The sequence below is a fragment of the Podarcis vaucheri genome (assembly GCF_965113315.1).
Source record: "Podarcis vaucheri genome assembly, chromosome: 3".
NCBI classification, from domain to species: domain Eukaryota; kingdom Metazoa; phylum Chordata; class Lepidosauria; order Squamata; family Lacertidae; genus Podarcis; species Podarcis vaucheri.
In genome coordinates, this window is record NC_138761.1 from 101000370 (window position 1) to 101024832 (window position 24463).

At 45.3% G+C, this 24463-nt stretch overlaps 1 protein-coding gene across 4 annotated transcripts in view; it reads left to right on the top strand.

Annotated features, from left to right (window-relative positions):
* Nucleotides 1-24463, top strand: part of DLGAP2 (DLG associated protein 2) — a 402575-nt gene that overhangs the window by 36889 nt on the left and 341223 nt on the right. The window lies entirely within an intron of this gene.

Here is a 24463-nt window from a genome sequence, read left to right on the forward strand (position 1 = left end):
ATAGGGGGATCAAACCTGCAACCTTGGTGTTATCAACACCATGCTCCAACCAACTGAGCTATCGCATGGCACCCCTGCTAAGCAGACTGCCAGGTCCCAGGACGTCCCAAAACAACATTTATCCTGACTGCCCTACCTCTCTTCCCAACACAGTTCAACATTTATGGGGAGAAGATTGTTCTCAAATTAGCTGGCTGATGGTGCGTTACTTTAATTTAGTTGGGCTGATTGTTTCTGATGTAGTAATGACTTAAGTAATTAATCTATCTCATGCTTTTATCATAATTCCCTCACCCTTAACATTTTTGGTGCTGCTGAAGACTTTAATGCATTGCAAAAACTCAGAAACAAGTGCTCTGAAGCTCACGTTTTTAAAAAACCATATAAATAATACTACAGCAGCACCCCCTAGTGTGTGCTTAACAAAAATGATCATGATATTGTTAATAAATTCCTTTTTGCAAAGCATGTGTGTGTTTATAAGCCGCAACATCATTCATTCACGTGAGCAAATGAGCAGCCTAGCCCGATTACAGGGTTTGCTTTGTTTTAGGCTTTTAGCTTAAGAATGTTTTCAAAGCTGCTTTCTTCTATGCTTGTGTTTTATCTACACAAAACTTCTTCCAAAACAAAAATCAGATTTGTAAAAAAAAATAACAAAAACTCTTGGAGACAGCATATTATGAGGGGTAATTGATTAGCAGGATTTTGATTCTTGTTACGGTGGTGGTTGAATTCATTGTATTTCTGTTACTAGCTTTCTATCATTAGAATGATGTCAACGTAGTGTTGCACACCACCTGCAATCTCCCAGTAGTGCCAGATTCCAAGGGTTCTGGGTGCTTACCCTAGGTTCAGTTTCCTTGGAATGAGGGACAGCGGACACTGTGCTGTCTTTAGGATATATGGTTTATTGACACATGTATACAAGCTAAGTCTTAAGATGGGGGGGCTCATGGCATTAGCACCCTAGCAGGTCTTGCTTCTCCCATAGCCACAGCCTTGGGTTCAAGAAGAATACTCTCAGGCTTCTGGCTGCTTCCAGCTCAGCACCAGTCTGATGAGGGAGGGGCCCCTCATTTGCCCTTTTGTCACAGAGCAACTTCCATTCTGGCCCTTGCTTGGCTCATTCAACAATGCGACCCTCAATTGTATTTCAACCCTTGTGGATCCCGGAATCAGAAGGGACTCAGACATCATGCAACCTACCTGCCACTCCCCAAACACACAAAAATCTTTGCACTGTGCACACAAATGCAATGGAGTGTCTTACACATTTCAGAGGAACTGACCGTGAATGTAGCTTTATACTTTGAATATACAATGTCATCTTGAAAGACAGAGCCTGTATGCTAACGGATAACAATTCATCATAGGGCTGGATTCAAGTAATGTGTTCCGCTAGTGGAAACCTGTGCAAGGACTTATGCAAATCTAACAGAGGTTCCCCCCCTTTCCCTCCCATGTGCCCCTGCACTCCCCCCCCCATCAGTTTGGTTTTTTTGTTGGGAGAACCAGAGAAGAGCACACAGTGGGAGGAGGGGGGGGTTTCGTTCCATCTGGCTGGCTGAAATGCTTGCAGGGACAGAATGATTGCCACAGCGCTACGTTGAATTCCTCCCATCATCTGCAATTAAAGTTCATTGCTGCTAAGGATTCGTTTACAGGAAGAGCCCCTAAATTTTATTAGCAGAACAAGTCTTGATTTTGCTCCACATTGCATATTATGCTGTTGATTCAGGGTTGGGGAAAGCTCCCCCCCCCCATGAACATGTCCTGTTACTATATACAGTGGAACCTCGGTTTTGGACTTCCGGTTGGACTTCCGAAACATTCAAAAACTGAGGCGCAAAGGGCAGACTGCAAATTTACAGAGAATATCAAGAAAAATACAGTAGTACCTCAGCGGAAGCCATTCGACTTCCGAGGCACGTTCGAAAATGGAAGCGTTTACTTTCGGGGTTTTGGCATTCGAATTCCGAAACGTTTGTCAATGGAGTCATTCAAAACCCAAGGTACCACTGTATTTTTTATTCCTGACCTCCTTCCAAGGAGTTCAGGTATTACATGCCTGTTCCGCCCTCCTTTTATCCTCACAACAACCCTGTGAGGTAGGTTAGGCCTAGAAAGTTCCACGTCTGAGTGGGACTTTTGAATCCAAGTCTCCCCCAGTTCCAGCCCAACATTCCAATCACTACTCTGTTCTGTTAGATATTGTAGTTTAGTTACCCAACTAATTTGCAGTTTATTTGTGCAACAATTATGTTACCATTTACCACCAGCTGGAACTTTCCATGGAGTCCATCACATTTGACCAGATAGATTAGCTTCAGGAAGTTGCCACATGACCTGGTTTTGCAATTCCCTATAACATTTATACTCCTTAGATTTACCCAACACTCCCCTGCAACAGCTCTAAACAGGTGTAAACCAAATATATATTTCAGCACTGTTTTAGACTGCCATGCCATGGGGTAGTATGTGTTGTCGTCTTGCTTATCTCTGAACTAAGCCCCCCCCCAATCCATTTGCACCGTATTTCAGTTCTCAACACCAAACAAGCTCTAAACCATTTTGGTTTTCTTTGCTTTTCCTTACCAGTGATGGTTCTTTTCTCTAGTGAAGGTATCAATGTGCCAGTCTAACATCAATGTGCCAGGCTAACAGTGTGCTCGCCCTGTCCCTGCAGCTCCTTCCTGTGCCACTGTGGTAATATTTCAACCTCCAGAACCATGTGGGCAGAGCCAGTCGTGTGGATCCTTCCCATCTGATTGTTATCTTCTAAGGAGAGGAGACCATGACCAGGCGAGAAAATCCTTGCAGCCATTTCTCCACCCATGAAGTTGTATACTTCCCAATGTTACCATAGCGAAGGAATAGGGAATGGTTTTTTTGCAGACCAAGGGCCCCATTCCATTCCAGGCAGCCTTCCAGGGGCCACATTCTAGTGATGTGTGGTGCCAAAGGCAAAAGTAGGCAGAGCAACATGTGCGGGTTTTACCTTTGTGCAACAAAGGTTAGTTTATTCTCAGACCTGTCTATCCACCTTCGAGACAAATAAGGACCATTATCAAAGCAGAAACACACAAGGAGGGTGGAAAGCAGGACTGGTGATGGGTGTGTCTTGGGGAAATAACATGTGTGTGACCAGAGAGAGAGAGAGAGAGATGCCTCCTGGAGGGCTTACCCCAAGGAGGAAGTCATTCCCATATCTGATTTAAACAAACACATTTCTATTCCCTCCCGCAGTTGTTTATCAGTTACCCATTTATAAAGCCTTTAATGCTACGTTACTATGTATTTTTCTCTGTTGGGAGACTGACCATATTCTAAAGCTACCGCAGAGATTGTAATCAGCAGTAAATGAGTGTGTCAGTTTAATCTTCAGCATTAAATGCCCTTAGAAGATTATAGAAATATTCACAAAGACCGAACAACAAGAACCACAGGATCGCAATGGCTCCTGATCAAAATATACTTCCCTAGAAGAGCTAAGAAATACCGTCTTCCAAAGCTTTTGCTCCTCTCATGAATAGAACCACCCCCCAAAAAACCCCCCACATTTCCCAATCTAGTAATGTAAATTGCTGCTGATTCCATTCCCATAGTTGATCAGGACTGCTTGTATGGACTAAAAAAAGAGAGTCCTGTCTTAAATAGCTCTAAAGATGGCTTTGGAGTTGATTAATATGTGTGAAAACGTAGGTATAATGGAATGTACTCCATTAAGTTATCTATCAGCTGACAAAGAGTGTAAAACTGTTTCAACCTTTTTAAATAAGATAATAACTGGCACTAGCCAATGGTTCTTAATTGCTCATTTCCACTTATGAATAAGAAGAAGAGCCAAAGGCCTTTCTCATCCAACATCCTCTTTCCCACAGTGACCATTCAGATGCCTTTGGGAGGCCCAAAAGCAGGAGCACAATAGCCCTCTTGCTGTTGCTGAGCAACTGGCTGAGGCCATACTTCCTCCCGCAATGGCGGTAACATATAGGCCTCTTGCCTAGTAGCCATGGGTAGCCTTTATTCTCCAGGAATTCATCTAATCCCCTTCTATAGCTGTCCATTACTATGTCTTGCGATAGCAGATTGCATATTTTGAATATGTGTTGTGTGAATACTTGCTCTTGCCTGTCCTGAACCTCCCTCTGTTTGGTTTCCTTTGGGAGGAAGAACAGGATATAAGTGCAGCAAAGAAAATCACTGGATGACCCCAGGTTATGAGAGAGGAAGAAAAATTTGATGGCTCTCTTATCATGTTCCCAACTTTGTAATCTTTCCTCCAGCCACCCCCCACTAATTCCTAATAATAATAATAATAATAATAATAATAATAATAATAATAATAATTAATTTATACCCTGCCCATCTGGCTGGATTTCCCCAGCCACTCTGAGCAGCTTCCAACAGAATATTAAAATGCAATAGTCTATTAAACATTAAAAGCTTCCCTAAACAGGGCTGCCTTCAGATGTCTTCTAAAAGTCTGGTAGTTGTTTTTCTCCTTGACATCTGGTGGGAGGGCATTCCACAGGGTGGGTGCCACTACCGAGAAGGCCCTCTGCCTGGTTCCCTGTAACTTGGCTTCTCGCAGCAAGGGAACTGCCAGAAGGCCCTCAGCACTGAACCTCAGTGTCCGGGCAGAACGATGGAGGTGGAGACGCTCTAACTTTTCCTTCTCTACAATGTCCTTTTTGAAGTGCAGTGAGCAGAATGGTGCACAATATTCCCAGTTGCATTGTGTGGTATTGTCAGATTTGTGGAGGTTTTTGAATTATTCCCAACATGGAATTTGCCTTTTTCAAAGCCTCCACAGACCAGGTCAGCAGCTGCATTGGGTTGTCCACCACAATGTCAAGATCCTTCTACTAGTTAGTCACTCAGCCATCTCAGACCCCATCAGCGCAAACACCTGCTCTCCCAGAACCTGCAACTTTCAAAGGCCCCAAAACTGTTTTTTGAAAGTCACCTGTATTACAGGAACATTCAACTACTGAGATGCCAAGCAGATCACAGCCTCCTGGCCATTTATTGTGGTGTGTCAGAGATTTGACAAGCCCTCTGTCTTTGTGGCCTTAGGCAACCAGCAAACCTAGGAAGAATATCGAGCCTCTGGTGGGTTGTCATACATGCTGGTTGAGTTAAAAGTTGCCAAGGTCTTCTAAAATGTGTAGCCAATTAGATACTGGAAATAATTTGGGGGGGGGAGTCCCAAGTGCTTTAGCGTGCTTACTGTTGTAACTGAAGTCGTGGCTGTCAAAACATGGGATTTTAGAACATTTCCCAAGTTGTTTTTGTGAGACTGGCGGTGGTTGAAGTCTGCCTTTCCTAATAATGGGCTGGAGGACTTTTGTTCAACCCTTTTTGTTTAACTCTGACAGGCTAGCAGAGACAAGCATATCTGACATTATCTATTGCCAGGTCCAATTGCTTTCTATACTAACGTCACACAGGTCAAGTTTTGCTGATTGTAAGCAACAGTGTGATCATAAACTATTTTGTATGCTAAGCAGACACTGAATCTACTCCTTGTTAAGTTTTATAAGATAGGATCAATAATAATTCTAATTTAAAGATTTTGATTTAGGCATGCTTGTATTTTGTCCAGTTATCTAAAACAATTCTTGAATTGCTTTGTGGAAGGGACTTGGCTCTTCTTCCTCTTCAAAATTGGGTGGTTGATGTAGCTATAGCGGTATACCCAGGGCTTTATAAACAGGGCATGTCTCTACCCCAATAGGCTTGCAATTTCTAATTCAGCCCGAGGGACCCAACAGTGGAAGGGAAGGAAAATGGAGCCAGGGTAAACATAGACAAAATATGCGGAGGCACACTCCATTGTCATTTGACACAGATGGATGCCAGCAACATTAGTATACTTGGATTTAATTACAGTAGGCAAGTTTTATATCAAACAATTAAATATGCATGGCATAAAAGGTCACCAAGTTGCACCTGTGTTTTATTTTAAAAAACAAAACCAAGCTGACCAGCAAAACATTCTGTGCTTAAGTGGGGAGGGGGTGGAGTCCTGGGGGAGAATCTTTCACTTGATGCTCATGAGGAAAAGAAAGCAACCAATACTTCATTCTGATACAGCAGGGGTGGCCAACTCCCAAGAGACTGTGACCTACTTTCAGAATTAAAAACTGGGGGGCTTCAGGTCAGAGTTGTTGAGCTTTTAAGGGTTTTTTTGGGGGGAAAGAGGAACAGCCACTGACCAACAAATAGCTAGGGAAACAAACAGATCTGTTCTGCAGATCGTGCAACAATGGGGGCAGGGCCAGAATCGATTTTAGCAACACTAAGGAAAGGGACCCAGTGATCAATCACGATCTACCTATGCCTCACCATAGATCTACCAGGATTAAATGTTAAATGCAGCTTTCCTTCCTTCCTTCCTTCCTTCCTTCCTTCCTTCCTTCCTTCCTTCTCAAGTGGGCAAGAATTCCTGGGGGCAAACAAGTAGCCTATGCATATCTTTAGGATACAGGTCAACCAGGATACAGGTTACCAGCCTGTTGTATATCATGAGCAGCATATTTTTAAGTGTCTGTAGGCTTTATGAGAATGTAAGAGCTTCTGAATATTCCAGGAACAAATTAAGAGTCTATTAAAACACTGGTAAGGGTCATGTAGGAAAAGCAGAACATGAATCCAGGCCTATAAAGAAGTAAAATAAAATAACATTCCAAAAAAGTACACACGATCCTAACTCCTGTGTAAAATGCTCAACATCTGTCCAAAATCGGAGTGTTGTATATAGGTCCATAATTATACCATGAACATTTCTTAGAGACAGAACATTTAGTCTACCATTTAGCTGCAATGTATAGTAAAATGTTTGGCGAGGCAAGTAGGAACTAGCTTTGACAGATTTATTAGTGGGAGAAGCTCTCTTTCCCTTTTTGGGGTAGGAGAACAAAACTCTGTGATCTAGAATATTGTCATTACATAACAAGGATTTGTTTGATATTTTCCTATCAACACTCACTGTTATGTAGATAAGATGGTAAGCTGACAATAACAGTAAATAACTTGAAGCTCTTGCCTTGTGGGGAGAGTGAGATGTCAAAAAGGGAACCATCTTGTAGCCTGCACAGTCCATTAAAGAAATGATTTGAGGCCAAATGCTCTCTTTTATTTCAGCTGGGAAAATGTAATTGGAAGCTAAGTAGCAAGTTGAAATATTACTAGCCACATCTACCAGAATATTTAGAGATGGGTTAAGTGGATAGACCAGAGCATGATCAAAAAGAGGAGGCAAGCATGCTAGTAGTTGTGTTTTGAAGCCATCCCTGAACAAAGAATAGCTTAGGTTGTACTCCACTGCGTACCTGGGAACATGTGATATATGTATATATTCCACTTACAAATCCCTCCTGTTAAGTTGTGGGTGAACATATCAGACGACACAGCGATTCTTCAAACAGCTCTTGTTTATTCACAGGCCAGAACAGAACTGGGCTGAAGGGTTCAGCCAACCTGCTTATATAGAGCTCAACTACAAAGCAACAGTATCAACTTTCTGTAACTATCCAATCACTAAACGTCACTTTCAATTCCTTATTTGCATATGTGGACCTGAGTGAAAACTATCTATAGTATCCCCCTGCTGGCCCAGGGTGAGAACTTCAGTACATAACACCTCCCCCAAAGGAAATTATTTCTAAGTTTGTATCTACACATATAAATTAGCATATCACACAACCTTTATACAAAACTGTGCCCTATTTTGTATAAGGTTGCATAATATGCTAATTCATATGTGTAGATACAAACTTAGAAATAATTACTATAATTTGAATAGAAATACAATATAGCTCACGATAGTGGGGGAAATGGTGACCAGGTCAGCTGTGAGCTTGCAAACTCAGCTGTTCAGATGCTCACTGTTAATGGGAAACTGCAAAGCCCCTTTTCTACCTTCTGGTGGCTCTTTATCTTTAACCTGGCTGCCCTTCAAATAGAGGACTACCCTCTGAGAACATCTCAAATCGAGGATTGCAAAATAGGACACATGGGCCCCCTACATATTTATAACTATACAGTCTGTCTGCAGTCTTAAACACATAAGAAAGATAGCATCACTGGAAAAAGCGGGACAACTCCTGAGTAAAGATGCATGGAATTGCACCGTTAGTCTCCAATTTGTAATCTTTTGTAGGTGCAGCAGACCTTTGAACTCAGATGCATTTATTCTCCCCATGGAATGATCCTGAGAGGGTGCATGCACACCACGTATGTTTGAATCACGTGGCGTTCCCCCAAAGAATCCTAGGAACTGTTGCTGGGAATTGTAGCTCTGCAAGGGGTAAACTGCAGTCCACAGTATTCTCTGGAGGAAGTCATGGGTTTTAAATGTAGTCTAAATGTACACAGTGTGCATGGAAGTCATAGTGGGCTGGAATGAGTCGAGTGTTACTTCACAGACTTCTATAGTTTCTAAACTCTACAGCATTCTAAACTCAAAATAGAACAAATCTGTGGTAGGCAGGGATATTTGTCACGGCTCAACTTCTCTCGCTCATTCTTTAAAATATATGAAAAGGGGAAAAGGAGCGACTGAGGACTGACATACCTCAGTAGCTCCTGTAAGTGACAGCAATACTGAGTCAAGCACACTTGGTTGTACTTTTAGATTTCTCAAGCCTCGTAAGTTGCATTCTTCCCACATAAGCAAGGTTACCTACCTGTTTCCTGACCATAAACCTAACTTTAGCCGCAAGCACATTAATAAAGATAGAACCAGATACTTTATTGGCATGGGAAAACACCTGAGTAGTTTAAGTATGCCAGACACCAAGGTATCTTAATTTAATTTTTCTATTGAGGCTTATCTAAATTGTGTGTGAGTAAAACAAATGAGCTATAGCTGGGATTTCTCTCTCTTTGCAATTGTAATGGCTTTGGTTTTTGTAACCCTATCCTTTCCCAAAGAGTGTTTTTAAAAATAATAAATAGGGAGGTCTTTTTATATGCAACAGCTGCAGCTCGGACTTTGGTGGCAAAGGGGTGGAAGGAAGAAGAAGTCCCAACAATAACGGATTGGCATAACAAGCTACAAGAATTTGCTGAAATGGTGCAGTTGACAAATAGCCTGAGAGACAATTCAAAACAAAAATTTATGGAAAAGTGGGATAGATATAATATATATGTTCAAAAATACAGTAAAGGTTCACTATCTATGCTAGCATTCGATTGACATTGGAGAGAGACTGAGTTGAGAAATAAGACCAAGGGTACATATTGATATAGGAATGTATTAGATAAAATGTAAAGAAATATACAACAATAAGAGTACATTCATTTGTAAAAAAGGAATATACAACGGGATAGACAGGAAGTCCAAAGTGTTGGTACATATATGATCTTGGAATAGTTTTTTGTCCTTGTTTTTTTTCCTTTAGGTGTATAAACTTTGTATATAAATGTCAGGGAACTGACATCGGAGGAAAGGGAAGTGGTAAGGCTCCCAGAGACTGGGAGAGAGTCAACAGCCAAAGCAGGGACCAGCAGGGGGAGCGCGGGGTCTCTGGAGGAGGATCTCAGTAATGCTGAGAGAGACGCAGCAGCCCAGGCAGGAAGCAGCAGGGGAGAGAAAGGGGTGAGAGACACTTCGAGCGAAAATAGCGGGGAGGTGTCAGAAGCTACTGCAGGGAGACCCATGCTTCGCCGGAAGCTGCCACGTCGTGAGTCCAGGAGACGCGTTTCCGTTAAGGAACTTCTTTGCTGGAAGCGCTTCCGCAGACAGCCACTGTCAGACTCTACTAGTGACTAGAGCAGACATGTCTGAGGAGCTCTGTCACACACAGAGGTTTGTGGGGTCGCACAAACTCTGAAGGGGCACAATTTTAAGCACAAGCAGCTAACCATCCCCTGACAGCAGTCTGACAGTCTCTGTACGCTGCCTGTGCAGGAGAAAGCATCATGAGCAACCCAGTCGGAACCGGAGACGCAGGGGTTGGAGCTGGTCCAAGCTTGGAAGAAAGGTATCAAGCTCTGGAGGTCCAACTTGCGCTGCAGACGGCGAGGCTCGAGGAGAGAAGGGCTCAGGATGCTGACAAAAAGGGGAGAACCACTCAGTTCCCCAGAAAGGTACCAGGATTGGTGCAGAAGTTTGGGGGGGACCCCAAGGATTACCATGCCTTTAGGACTGAGATGCAATATGCTCTGAATGTGCAGTTTGATGAGTTCCCTGATGAGGAATCGCGAGTTGCGTTCGTAATTGGGCATCTTGAGAAGGGGGCGCGGGACTGGGTTCGACCCCTGATGGCAACGCACAACGATATCCTAAAGGACACTATGAAATTCTTTCGTGCAATGGATATCATGTTTTCCAGCGATATTGAGGAAGGGTTGGTACGCAGACAGCTAATGGCTTGCAAGCAGGGAAGCAGATCTGTTCGTGAGTACTGGACTGAATTTACCATGCTGATTCACAGATTGGGGTGGGATTTATCGGCGGCACCCATTCAGATGCTATTTGAAGAAGGTCTTTCTTCAGCTGTGAAAGACGAGCTGGCCAGGAGCCCCAGGGCGGGGTCTATGGATCAGCTGACCAAATCTGCGCTGACCATTGGAGCGCGCCAGGAGGCAAGAGCCTTGGAGAGGCGGGAAGGGAGAGGGGAACGTTGGAAGGAGTTACGCATTCCAGACATTCCTGAGCCAGCTTTCCCGCCGGCAGAGCCGATGGAAATCGGAACAGCCCGCGCGCGCGCAGTTTCAAAGCCCAGTGAGGGGGCGAAGAAGGAGGGAAAGGGAGCCCGGAAATGCTATCTCTGCCAACAGCCAGGCCACTTTGCCAGAGTCTGCCCCCAGAGGAAGGAATGGCAAGGGATGGTGGGAGCTGTTGAGGGGGAAGAGCAGGGAGAAACGGAGCAGGTAAAAGCCAACGCCTGGTTGCCAGCAGGGCACTGCAGCCAGGCCAAAGAGCAGTGAAAGTGCCCCTTCCCCAAGTGCCAGTGCCAGAAGCTCCTCGACCTGCTCTAGTGCTTGAAGTGTCTCTAGAGCTGCAAAATGGACACCCCCTAAAAATAAAGGCGCTGTTGGACTCAGGCAGCTCCTGCAATTTCATGAGCAAGGAGTTTGCTGCTGAGCACCAGATACAGACTATCCCTTTAAGCAACCCCCTGCAGGTGACCACGATTGATGGCAGGGAACTGTTGGGAGGAGGCGTCAGCTTGCAGACTGTCCCAATGATAATGAGGGTGGCAAGGCACACAGAACTGATAGCGTTTAATGTGGCCACCTTGGGAGGCGCTCCCATTATTTTGGGAATGAGCTGGCTAGCCCTACATGATCCGCTGGTGGGCTGGCATCAAAGAGTGGTTTCCTTCGGTTCAGCACATTGCTTGGAACACTGCAGGGGGGAAAAGGGGTCAGCAGGGGCCCAAGCCACCCTAGCAGGGACGGAAGTGATGGAGAAGGGGAAGGTGCCACCACAGTATGCTGATCTCAGCGACGTGTTCAGCGAGAAGGAAGCGGACCAACTACCCCCGCATAGGCCCTTTGATTGCCAGATCAATTTACTCCCTGGAGCACAGCTTCCTGTAGGCAAGTTGTATGCCATGTCAGACAGGGAGATGCAGGAGTTGCGAGCGTTCATTGACAAGAACCTGAAGAGAGGCTTCATCAGAGAGTCCAAGGCAGCGGGGGGTAGCCCAGTGTTTTTTGTGGATAAAAAAAACACGGACAAGCCGAGGCTGGTATGTGACTTTCGGGCCCTAAATGCAGTGACAGAGCCGGCGGCTTTTCCTATGCCCAGGATTGATGATATTTTGACCAGGGTGCGAAAAGGAAAGATTTTTACAAAGCTGGACCTAAGGGGGGCGTACAACCTGATACGTATAAGGAAAGGGGATGAATGGAAGACCACCATGTTCACCCCTTTGGGGGCATTTGAATACCTCGTTATGCCTTTTGGATTACAAACAGGCTCCGCGTGTTTTCAAGCCTTTATGAACCATGTACTGGGGCCTTTGCTCTACAAGAATTGCGTGGCCTTCTTAGATGACGTGTTGGTGTATTCGGAGAATGAGGAGCAACATGTGAGAGACGTCAGAGAAGTGTTGAGCAGGCTGCAAGCCAACAGATTGTGGGTGAAACTGGAGAAGTGTCAGTTTCATACCAAGGAGGTGGAATTCCTGGGGTACCGCTTGTCAGACAAGGGGTTGGCCATGGACCCCGGCAAGGTTCAAGCGGTGCTGGAATGGAAAACACCCAAGACCAAGAAGGATGTGCAGAGGTTCCTAGGGTTTGGAAACTTTTATCGTAAGTTCATCCGAAACTTCGCCCACCTGACGGCGCCCATCACGGACTGTCTCAGCAGCAAAAAGAAGTTTGTTTGGACGGGGGAGGCGGAGCGAGCGTTTGAGGAACTGAAAAGGGCCTTCGCCTCTGACGAACAACTTCTACATGTGGATTTACAAAAAAAGCTGAGGGTCGAAACAGACGCTTCTGACAGAGCCATAGGGGCGGTGCTTCTTCTGCAGCCGGGGAAGGAGGGGTCAGAGTGGCGACCGTGTGCCTTCTTTTCGCGAAAGCTGAACAAATCTGAGAGAAACTACACGGTGCACGACCGGGAACTTCTTGCGATTTATGAGGCCTTCCGGAGATGGAGGCACCTACTAATTGGTGCACAACAGAAGGTGCAAGTGTGCACGGACCATAAGAATCTAGAGTATTGGAGAACTGCGCGAGTGCTCAACCAAAGGCAGTTGAGATGGGCCCAGGAGTTCTCCAAATTTAACTTTGAGATTTGTTACGTACCAGGCCCGGAGAACGTTAGGGCGGACGCTCTCTCACGCAAACCTGAATATTTGGAGGGAGAGGGTGCACCCGAAGAGACCCATGTTATTCCCGAGGACCGCTGGGTGTGTGGGGCGGCTTTGGTGGGGCAAAGGGAACTGGTAGAGGGAACGGTGCAGGATGAATACGCCCAGGACAAACTCAGGGGTCTCAGGAGGGAGGGAGACAAACCCGGGGGTTTTGAGGAGAGAAACGGGGCGTTGTACTACAAGGGAGCGTTATACATACCTGAAGGGGAATTGAGGGAAAAGGTACTCAAGCAACTGCACGATAGCCCCACAGCAGGGCATTTTGGGCAACACAAAACCATGTGGCTGGTTACCAGGGAATTCTGGTGGCCCAAGGTCAGGGAAGATGTGCGGGAATATGTGAGAGGGTGTGACCGATGTCAACGAGCCAAGGGGGAGAGGCGGGCACCGGCAGGTTTATTAGAACCACTACCCACGCCGGAAAGACCATGGGAGGCAGTGGCAATAGATTTCATGACTGATCTGCCCAGGTCCAAAGGGAAGACAGCCATTATGGTTGTGGTAGACCTGTTAACCAAGATGGCCCACTTTATAGCCTGCTCACATGCGGTCACAGCAGAAGAAACCGCTAAATTGTTTGTGGAAAATGTGTTTAGGTTGCATGGTGCCCCCTTGAGGGTGGTTTCGGACCGAGGGAAACAATTTACTTCCAGGTTCTGGAGGAAGCTCATGAGCTTATTGCACGTAGAGGTGAATTTTTCCACTGCCCGTCATCCAGAAACCAATGGGCAGGCGGAAAGAGCTAATGGTGTCCTCCAGCAATATTTGAGGTGTTATGTGAATGACAGAGAGAATGATTGGGTGGAGAAGCTGGCGTTGGCAGAATTTGCCTATAACAATGCAGAGAACGTGTCCACGGGGATGAGCCCTTTTTTGGCCAATCACGGGTGTCATCCCCGAGCCTTCCCAGGGGGGGAGGGGGAGAACTGGAGCGTTCCTGCCGCAGAACAGTTCGTTGAAGAAATGGAAGCGATCCATCGCCAGCTCCAACTTAATTTAAACAGGGCGAAGGAGGAATATAAGAGGCAGGCAGACAAAACCAGAAGGGAAGGGGAAAGCATTAGGGTGGGGGACCAGGTGTGGCTGTCCACCCAAGGGTTACCATTTAAAGGAGGTTGTAAGAAGTTAAGACCCAAAAGACTGGGCCCATTTGAAGTCACGCAACAGGTCAACCCAGTGGCTTTCAGACTCCGGTTACCGAACCACATGAAGTTGCACCCAGTGTTCCACAGATCATTGCTGTCACCGTATATAGGGGACAGAGAGGGGAGGGTCAATAGGGGACCAGCTATGGAGGAAAAAGAACACAGCTACCATGTAGCGGAGATTCTCGATTCCAGGTGGAGGGGAGAGCAAGTAGAGTATTTGGTAATGTGGGAAGGGGAGCCGGAGTCGGAAAACACCTGGGTCAGGGCAGAGGATGTAGATGACGAAGTTTTGATTGAAACTTTTCATCAGAGATTCCCTAGAAAACCCCAGCCAGTGGCAAGGTTCCGGAGGGAATACTTCGCCACCACCGACGACGAAGAAGAGTTGGAGGGGTTCGCTGATTCCGAGGTGGAGGAGGATTCAGCGAGTCGGAACGAAGACCGATGGAGGGAATTGTTCGAGACGTCTGAAGATGAAGAGGATTCTTTTAGGGGTTTCAGCTCCTCACCGCCCAGAGGAGAAAGTAGGGGCGGGGGAGAGGGGGGCCCTGGAGGGGAGGTGGATGTCAGGGAACTGACATCGGAGGAAAGGGAAGTGGTAAGGCTCCCAGAGACTGGGAGAGAGTCAACAGCCAAAGCAGGGACCAGCAGGGGGAGCGCGGGGTCTCTGGAGGAGGATCTCAGTAATGCTGAGAGAGACGCAGCAGCCCAGGCAGGAAGCAGCAGGGGAGAGAAAGGGGTGAGAGACACTTCGAGCGAAAATAGCGGGGAGGTGTCAGAAGCTACTGCAGGGAGACCCATGCTTCGCCGGAAGCTGCCACGTCGTGAGTCCAGGAGACGCGTTTCCGTTAAGGAACTTCTTTGCTGGAAGCGCTTCCGCAGACAGCCACTGTCAGACTCTACTAGTGACTAGAGCAGACATGTCTGAGGAGCTCTGTCACACACAGAGGTTTGTGGGGTCGCACAAACTCTGAAGGGGCACAATTTTAAGCACAAGCAGCTAACCATCCCCTGACAATAAACTTTGTGTACATGCTGAAAATTATATTATAATAAGCCTTGTGATGTAATATGATAATGTTTACCGATGTAACATAAGAATGTTAATAAATGAATAAAACTCAAAAAAATAATAATAAATATTGATAGTAACAAAAATATATGTGTTCTGTACATTGGATTGGGAAGTGCAGAAAACTGTAGCTCTCCTACACTTCAGCAGGAAATGATGGAGATTGGCTGCTACCTTCCTTCCGTTTTGAAATTTTGCCGGAGTTTTAGCTATATTTCCCTCCCTCTTATGATTATGATTTCCAATCACTTATTCCCCTTCCCACATTCTACCCTTGGCAGGCCCCTGTTGTGTATATTACTTTAACTATCCCTTATATTCGCAGTTAATTAGCAGATAAGGTCAAAGGAAAATAAAGCTGTAACTGGAGTGCTTTCTCCCTCGGCTCTCACCATCCTTATGCTGAGATATTTATTGGAAAGCAAACATCTAAGTAAAGAGGTTTGTTTCCAAGCCTGGGGCATTTATTTGTCTACAACATTCAGCAGCCAGTGACCTTACGCTTGCTATTTCAAATGTTTAATTATGCAGTTGTTGTGGGGCTGCAAACAGGGAAAGTGTTCCCCTTGCTACACCAGGGGTGAAAGGTTGCTTTGAGTGAATGGTTTATGGATTAATGCACACTTTATTGTAGTCCTCTCAATCATGGGCTGAACATCTGAGTTGCTTTAGCTCATAATCAGCAATGATAGGCTTTAAACTGTGTGTGTGTGTGTGTGTGTGTGTGTCTATTTGTCTCCCTACCTACCCACCTACCTACCTATGAAACCGTTTTGTGTATTCGTCATTTCTGCTACATCCTTTAAATTATTTGAATTCTAGCATGGGAGTTGTTTTTATGGTAGAATGAGACTTACCATGGCCAATCCCAGCACAGAGCATTCTTGTTGGGATGGAGATGAATGGCGCTCATCTCAATTTATTGGCCCAGGGAGCCGGCGTACAGCTTCCGGGACATGTGGCCAGCATGACAAAGCCGCTTCTGGCAAACCAGAGCAGCGCATGGAAACGCCGTTTACCTTCCCGCCAGAGCGGTACCTATTTATCTACTTGCAATTTGACGTGCTTTTGAACTGCTAGGTTGGCAGGAGCAGGGACCGAGCAACGGGAGCTCACCCCATCGCGGGGATTCAAACCGCTGACCTTCTGATCGACAAGTCCTAGGCTCTGTGGTTTAACCCACAGTGCCACCCGCGTCCATATAATCCATTACATAAACATAAAACATAGCTGAAATTTCTCTCTTTCTAAAAAGACAAAACATCTTAACAATGCCATCTCTTGACTCTTTTCTGCTGCCACCTCTGCACTCCCATCAATCCTGTGTTTCTATATCAACCACTTTTCGTCCCGTCCCCCCACATCTCTCCTCCAATCTGCCACCTGCATGTCTTGCATAAGCTGCTTCTGCAGTTCATTCAGCAATATTAGCAAAAGCCATAGTTGCTTCTATCCATTAACTGGAATAGAAAGGAGGAAATAAAAAGGACATTAAATATCTGGTAGTACAAAATGAAACAAAAATGTGATAAATTGTCATCTTTGTAGAGCAGAGTTTGGCAGATTTCCTATGAAAATTGCGGGGGGATGTTCATGCTCAAGAACTGCAAGGTCTGACAGAAGCGAGGGTTAAAAAAAGGATCAAGATGTAGGATTTAATTGATTTCAGTGAAGCTTCTCTAAGCATGGCTAAATCTGGTTCTAACCCATAATATATGCATTATAGGATATATCTGGCATATATGCTGAGATTAAGGTGAGTTGACTATACTAAGTACCAGCAATTGTATATTCACATGAAGGCATGGAGAACATTATACCATAGCTGTCAACTTACAGATTTGAAAATAAGGAACCAGCAGCCTCGAAAATAAGGGATCAGCAGCCAAAATAAGGGATTTCTTTCCCCCCCCACCATGTGCCCCCGCTCCAGAAAGACCTTTTCCCCGGCAAGGGTGAGTGGGCGGTTGATGACGTATCCATCTGATTCCGAGCACAGGTGTGTTCAACTTCTGAGCCCCTCCAAGCCAAAGGCAGAAAGCCCAGCCAGCAGCCAAACGAAGCCTCAAGCGGTGGTTCCCACAGCGCAGCAACCCGGCAAAGGGAATGCAGCAAGGAAAACCATTGTCACCTCTCCACTGGGAAGCACTGAGCAGGCAACACGGCCAATTTGATTGGCACAAGGCATGCCAGCTCCACCCCCCCCAGTTGTTCTTAGACTCCTTGTTGGGTGAGCAATGCAGCCAAGCAACAGTTGGAGCCTCCCTCCTCCCTGGCCGGCAAGGAGGGAGGAGCTGCTTCCTTTGAAACCCAGGAAATTTATGGGATATCATCAATCCAGGACAGCAGCGGGATACGGCGCTGAGATAAGGGAGTTTCCCGCCAAATAAGGGACGGTTGACAGCTATGCATTATGCAGGGCATATGTTGCGCATTGCCCAGCCAACATGGATAATCACCAACACATCTCGGAGAACGTGAACTTTTTCAGTGTCTGCATTCCAGAAACAGAACTCCAGAAGAACTGCAGAATCTGACATGGTGCATTTTCCTGCGGCAAATGTTTTCCGTAATGTGGAACTGCAAATTCAGACAGAAATTCTGGGAGAAACCAAATGCAAGGTGATTTCATAAAAGCACCTCTACATAGAATGTCACACAGTGACATGCATTACTGAAGGTCTTTGTAGACAATTGCCCCCACCCCCAGGATGGCTTTGCCATTCAGTCAGGTGAAGTGACTTGCTTTAGGTCAGAGTTTTCCAAACTTTTCATGTTGGCGACACACTTTTTAGACGTGCATCATTTCACCACAGAACAATTCAACTTTACTCGCAAACCAGAAGTTAAACGAACCCCTTTCCAGCCCTGGGAGGAGCATTCGCGCGACACACATACACACTGCAGCTGACACACTAACGTGTCACGACACACAGTTTGGAAAGCTCTGCTTTAGGTGGTAGTATGGGAGAGGAGGGTGGAATAGATGAAGGCAGATATTATCTAGCTGCCCCATTTCAGGTGTTGGCATGAGCTATGTGTCTGTGCCTCTTTTTAAGCTCCATACAACAAAATGTCTTCAACCAGTACTTCCCATCTCATGCTCACTTTTCCTTAGCACTATGCTTGTGTAACAGGGCCTGTATGGGCACCCATTTAAAACATATTGGGATATCACTGCATATTAGGTTTGGGCAACCTGCGTCCTTAGAACCTCATGTGGCTTTCATCCTAATTTCAAAAGCCCTCTATAAGCAATCAGTTCAAGTCTCCGGCAAGAGGGAGCTGCTCTTTTCCTTGACAGTCCCCCCCCTCTCTCCCCCCTCCTTAATCAGCAAAGTAAATAAGAGGGATTGGTGAAAACTTGACTCCCTGACTTGCATAACCACTTTCCACTAGGACAAAGCCTCCACTGGATGCAGCCCTTTGTCTTTTAATTTATGTTTCTATTTCAGGTGTTTATCATTAACAGCACTGAGCATTTTTAAATTGGGTAGGAACACTGCAATTATGCAAGATGTTGGCAAGAATAGGAAGCCTATTGATAGCTAGTGCTATAATTAAGCACTAACCTCTGAGATCCCAACTTGTTTGCAAAATGACAGCTGCGGTTTCTATTTGTCGTTTCCATAGTCACCTTTTAAATGGAAAAATGGCAACCGTAAAGAGTCTTCTGTCACCGAAGTGCATCAATAGGCAGACAAGAAATGGTGGTGGTGGGGGGGGGGATATTGATGTGATTTAAAAATAAAGCATGTCACCATTATGTAATGTAATGATTCATAGTGACAGATAACTTCTGTGCTAGTCTGATGGCAGCTGTCAACTTGACTCCACTGACTAGCTGAACCAAATTGGTGGCCCCTTTTTTTAAACTTCAGGTCTGCTAAACACTTTAGTTTGCTAAACATTTTAAGTTACGGCACTGTACATTTTAGCAGCTGGCTTTCCCAGCAAGTAGAGCAAGGCAGTTTAGTTCTGAACACGCACATTTATTACAGGACATCTGATGAAATGAATTCAAAACTTGTTCTCTGAACATGCGCCATCTACTAAAAATGGCTCATCAGTGCTAAAAATATTGCGATGAATAAAGAAGACTCTTAAAGTAATATGCCAAAAACTCAATGTTCCTTTCTTTTTCCTCACTGCACAATAGTAACTGGCTAGGCTGCAATGATAGCATGGGATGCTTGTGATAATTGTAACTGATGCAGAGAGAAGCTCAGTGATAAGAGCATCGATAAACTTCTGTGAGAGAAATGAAAAGACAGTGTGGCTGTCGCAAAATGCTTAGATACAATGAAGGCTGTTTGATAAGGTGGCAAGAAAGACAGGCAGGTACGTGAGGATATGGGGAAGCTGGAATGGGACTTTGGAAATGGCCCTACTGATGGAGAAGCTCAAAGACAAGTGTCCAGGTGAAATAGTGGGCAAAGAGTTGTGTTGGATAATAAGTTTGGTTAGTAAATGGTCTGGTGCATTCTGGATTAGTTCTCCTGGAATGGGTAACTTGGACCAAAGGGATTCCTCACTGTGGCTAATTTCACAGAGTTTTGGAAACACTGATTTTCCTTTTGAAAGCTGGCATCTTGGGCCTTATATAGCTGTATAGCTCTTTCAGAACTAGTATGACCACAAAGGCAAAAAAGGCAAGTGGTAGATTTTTATGCCACTCACAGCTTTGGTATAAATTTGCTTAAAAGGCTACCCTGTGATCAATCTACTTTAGTGCAAGTTAAATGCCAACAATTATCTGGTAATCTATTCAGAGTTCCAACATATAAAATAATAATAATAATATTAAAACATTAAATATTTAAAAACTTCCCTATACAGGGAAACAGAAGGAGGGGAATCAAACCCTGACGAACCCCACATCATCATCATCATCATCATCATCATAATTTATTATTTATACCCCGCCCATCTGATGGGCTTTCCCCAGCCACTCTGGGCGGCTTCCAACAGAACACTAAAATACAATAACCTATTAAACATTAAAAGCTTCCCTAAACAGGGCTTCCTTCAGATGTCTTCTAAAAGTTTAGTAGTTATTTTTCTCTTTGACATCTGGTGGGAGGGCGTTCCACAGGGCAGGTGCCACTACTGAGAAGGCCCTCTGCCTGGTTCCCTGTAACATTGAATGCTCCATGGGGCTGAACAGCACTGCTTACGCATCACCCTCTGGAAATGACAATCTGAGTAGGACCAGAACCACCACAAAGCAGTGTCACTGACCCCTATCTCAGACAAGCTCTCCAGAAGTATAACATGGTTGATTGTTTCAAAAGCGACTGAGAAGTCAAGGAGAATTAACAGGGACACATTTCTCCTGTCTCCCAATGGAGGTCATCATACAGGGTGACCAAAGTGGTTTCTATGTCCAAACTGGGCCTAAACCTTGATTGAAATGGATCTAGAAAACCAGTTTCCTCCATGAATGCCTGGATCTGGTCTGTGACCACCCACTCAGGAACCTTGCATGGACCAACCCATCTCGTAAGGAGGTTTTTATCACCTCCCTGGCCTAGCCAGCTGTCCCCACCCTGTTAATTTTAACAGCCAAGAGGGACTAGGATCCAGAACACAAGTGGTCACTCTAACTGATCCGAAAACCTTGTCCACATCTTTGAGCTCTACTAACTGAAACTCATCCAACATAACAGAACTAGACAGTGCTCTGGTCACCTCTCAAGATTCATCTGCTCTAACAGTGGAGTAAAAATCCTGGCAGATGCAAGCGGGAGCTTGCAAGTCCATGGGGTTCTGTAAAACATGCCAAAAGAATGGAGGTGGGTTTTTTTTTGGCAATGACAAAAGTGAAAAATGAAGCTAAATAGACCATATTCATTGGTTCACCTCCTACTCAATATATTAGATTTGGGCACTATTTTTATCCAGCTAGATATTTAATCTCTTGTCAGAATTGCTAGAGATCTTGGCTGAGATGTCTTTATTGCACTCTTTTCCTGCTTCCCTGCCCAGTCTCATTACACAGCAGTAGAAGGGGAATGCAGCTTTCGAAATTGCCTTGTACGTTGGCAGATGAGATGTCCTTCAATTGCTTTGTTTCATCCAGAACGTCTGCATGTCTGGAGACCTTGTCCTGGGGGAAAACCACACCCCTCCAGTTTTCAGGTGCTTTGAATCTGGAAGAGCTGGAGCCTGGGAGAGGCAACCCAAGCACTATTTGTGGGCCCAATCCTGTTTAGAGGCCCCATGTTGCTGATGTTCTTAAATGCAAAACAGATGCATTTTACTACTCTCTTGGAAAAACCTATACTTTTTTATTTAAAAAATTTGTTGATTCACTACTAAATAAAGGATACCTCATTTTCAGCAAGAAATCCCTTGGCCATTCAAAGCAGAGAGGCTTTGACTTTCTTGCATTTGCAGGTATTTAATGTCCACCTGCATGTGACACATGTGAACTACCTGATCAAGATATGTTGCAACAGGAAAGGAATCATAGCTGGTATTTTCCCTTCCCACCACCCCTTAGTCCTCCCCTGCTTTGTGACTGCTGGGGAAGCTCTGATCCTTTAGAAACGGGTTCTGTATCTGTCATAACGGAACTAGTAGCGCTCAACATATCGAGGGCTGAAGCAACAGATTATTCGCTGAGTGACACATTACACGTTTCCTGTCTTGGTTAATTGTGGGAATCATCCTGTGATAGGAGAACTGTGTCATAAAAATGCAACCGTAATTTGCAAAGGTGTGCGTCACGCCGTTACTCATGAACAGTGAACATATATTTTGGTATTTCTGAGTTTGATGTTGTATCTTTGGTGTCTGATTGACTCTCAGAGTTTGTTGAATCATCAAGGAAAAATTTCCTGCTACATTTTTGTTTTGTTTTGTTATCAGAGGAAATACTTTTAAATTCAGAAATCACTTAGCTGAGAAATTATGCCTGCTTGAAACTCCAATGATTTCTTTTATTTCTGAAATGTGTTCACTAAGTTGAATATAGATCAACTAAGCTGATTATAAATCCACACCATTCGTTTTCATTTTAAATAAGTGATTCTCTACTCATGAGTGCAGGGATCAGGTACTTGAAATGCTACTGGTCAGCCTTTGCCAACCTGGTGTTGATGTAAACTCTAGACGAAAACATTTAAAGAACAAAAGGTAGATGAAGGCTACCCAAGTCTTGTGTCATTGCTTTACTTGGAAATACAGAAATATATGAAAAATTCAAAACCGAAACATTATATCCAAGTGCCCTGTTTGTTAAACGTTTGAGTTTTGACATAAGATCATAGGGAATGTAGTCTCTGAAGAAAACAAACTGAACAATGGATTTGAAAGTCCCTCGCCTATACTTCATTGTGACCATTGCATTAAAGCTAAACACGAGATCCATTGGGAAATGTCAGGTGGCTGCTTCAAGTGGCAGATGTTGGACAGCAATTGCAGACTCCCAGCTCCCCTTGACCTGCCCATTCCCATCCTCCTAAGCAGGTACCCCATTGGTGGCCGTGCCAGCTGTTTGTGGCCTGGGCTGGTCACTCATTTGCCTGTTCACTTTCCCTCAGCACATCACAAAGAGTGGTTGGGGGAGAAACCCCATAACAAAAGCAGGCAGGAAGTCATGAACACCAGCAGGCATTGTGCAAATGTTGCTCTGCTGAAGAAACACCTAGTGGTGCTGCGGCTGCTGCTGAAACACTGCAGCATTTATTTGAACAGATAGTGAGCAAGCGCTAGGCAGAGTGATGAGTGGATGATGGTTGTGAGGTGTTAGCCATGCCAGACAGCCTGCTCTGTACCCTTGGTGTGAGGCTACTGCCCTCAAGGGACGCGGGTGGCGCTGTGGGTAAAAGTCAGCGCCTAGGGCTTGCCGATCGAAAGGTCGGCGGTTCGAATCCCCGCGGCGGGGTGCGCTCCCGTCGCTCGGTCCCAGCGCCTGCCAACCTAGCAGTTCGAAAGCACCCCCGGGTGCAAGTAGATAAATAGGTAACGCTTACCAGCGGGAAGGTAAACGGCGTTCCGTGTGCTGCGCTGGCTCGCCAGATGCAGCTTGTCACGCTGGCCACGTGACCCGGAAGTGTCTGCGGACAGCGCTGGCCCCCGGCCTATAGATGTGAGATGGGCGCACAAACCCCAGAGTCTGTCAAGACTGGCCCGTTCGGGCAGGGGTACCTTTACCTTTACCTTTACTGCCCTCAAATGCCACAGTTGAAGTAAAATTCGATGGCCAGTCTATTCAGTTTCTTGTACATGGATTGAGGTGTGTTTACCTCTCAACCTTCACCTCAGGAAGTGACAGTGTCTTGGCCCAACTCTGCCTCTAACTCCATCGTCACTTCTTAATTTGGAGGACTGAATGGGTTATCATTGCTTTGTCTAGGACTGATAGGGATGACTGCAAGGTTTAATGTTGCTCCTCAAGAAAATCTCCCAATGTTTTTTCACAGTAGTTTTCTAAGTGGACTCTAAGCTCTTGCTGAGTTGATAATTATCTAATTGTTGTTTTCTGCTAGCTAACATGTGAGTGTTGTAACCTTAGATCAGGTGACAAAAGATATTTGGTTGCAAATCTCCATTGGGAAGGGAGTTGCCTTTGAGTTTTTGTCTCCGAAACTTCATGGAGGGAGTGAGGATAAAAATGAAGCTCTCCTGAAGGGAGAGTAAACAGCCTAAGGCCAATGGAGCCTGGGAAGCAGGCTGTGGGGAGAGACAGACCTCTGAGTCTAGGTCTTTTTGAATTATTTTGTCTTTTCTAAAATGCTGAGCCTGTGCTGCACAGCACAAGATACAGTGTGGAGATTTTTGGATGTGTCTTCAATGCTTATGTTCTGTTTTTGAAGAGTTCTGCAAGTAAAAGTTTAAACAATATTTTTATGGGTCTGGACATTGATTTATTCCAAAAGGAGTCAGTTGTTATGTATCCAGTTGCTTCAAACTGCACAATATTAATATCTGCAGTGTGTTTTGCCTGTTAACAAGTAAGGCTTCTACTAGTTAGTTAGGGCAGCCAGTGACCTAATTCCTATCAGCTCCAGCCAGCATAATGAGTAAAGAAAGGTAAAGGGACCCCAGCCAGTGTGGTGTAGTGGTTAAGAGCGGTGGACTCGTAATCTGGTGAACCGGGTTCGCTTCCCCACTCCTCCACATGCAGCTGCTGAGTAACCTTGGGCTAGTCACCTTTCTCTGAAGTCTCTCAGCCCCACTCACCTCACAGAGTGTTTGTTGTGGGGGAGGAAGGGAAAGGAGAATGTTATCTGCTTTGAGACTCCTGAAGGGGAGTGAAAGGCGGGATATCAAATCCAAACTCTTCTGACCATTAGGTCCAGTCGTGACCGACTCTGGGGTTGCGGCGCTCATCTCGCTTTATAGGCCGAGAGAGCCGGCGTACAGCTTCCAGGTCATGTGGTCAGCATGACTAA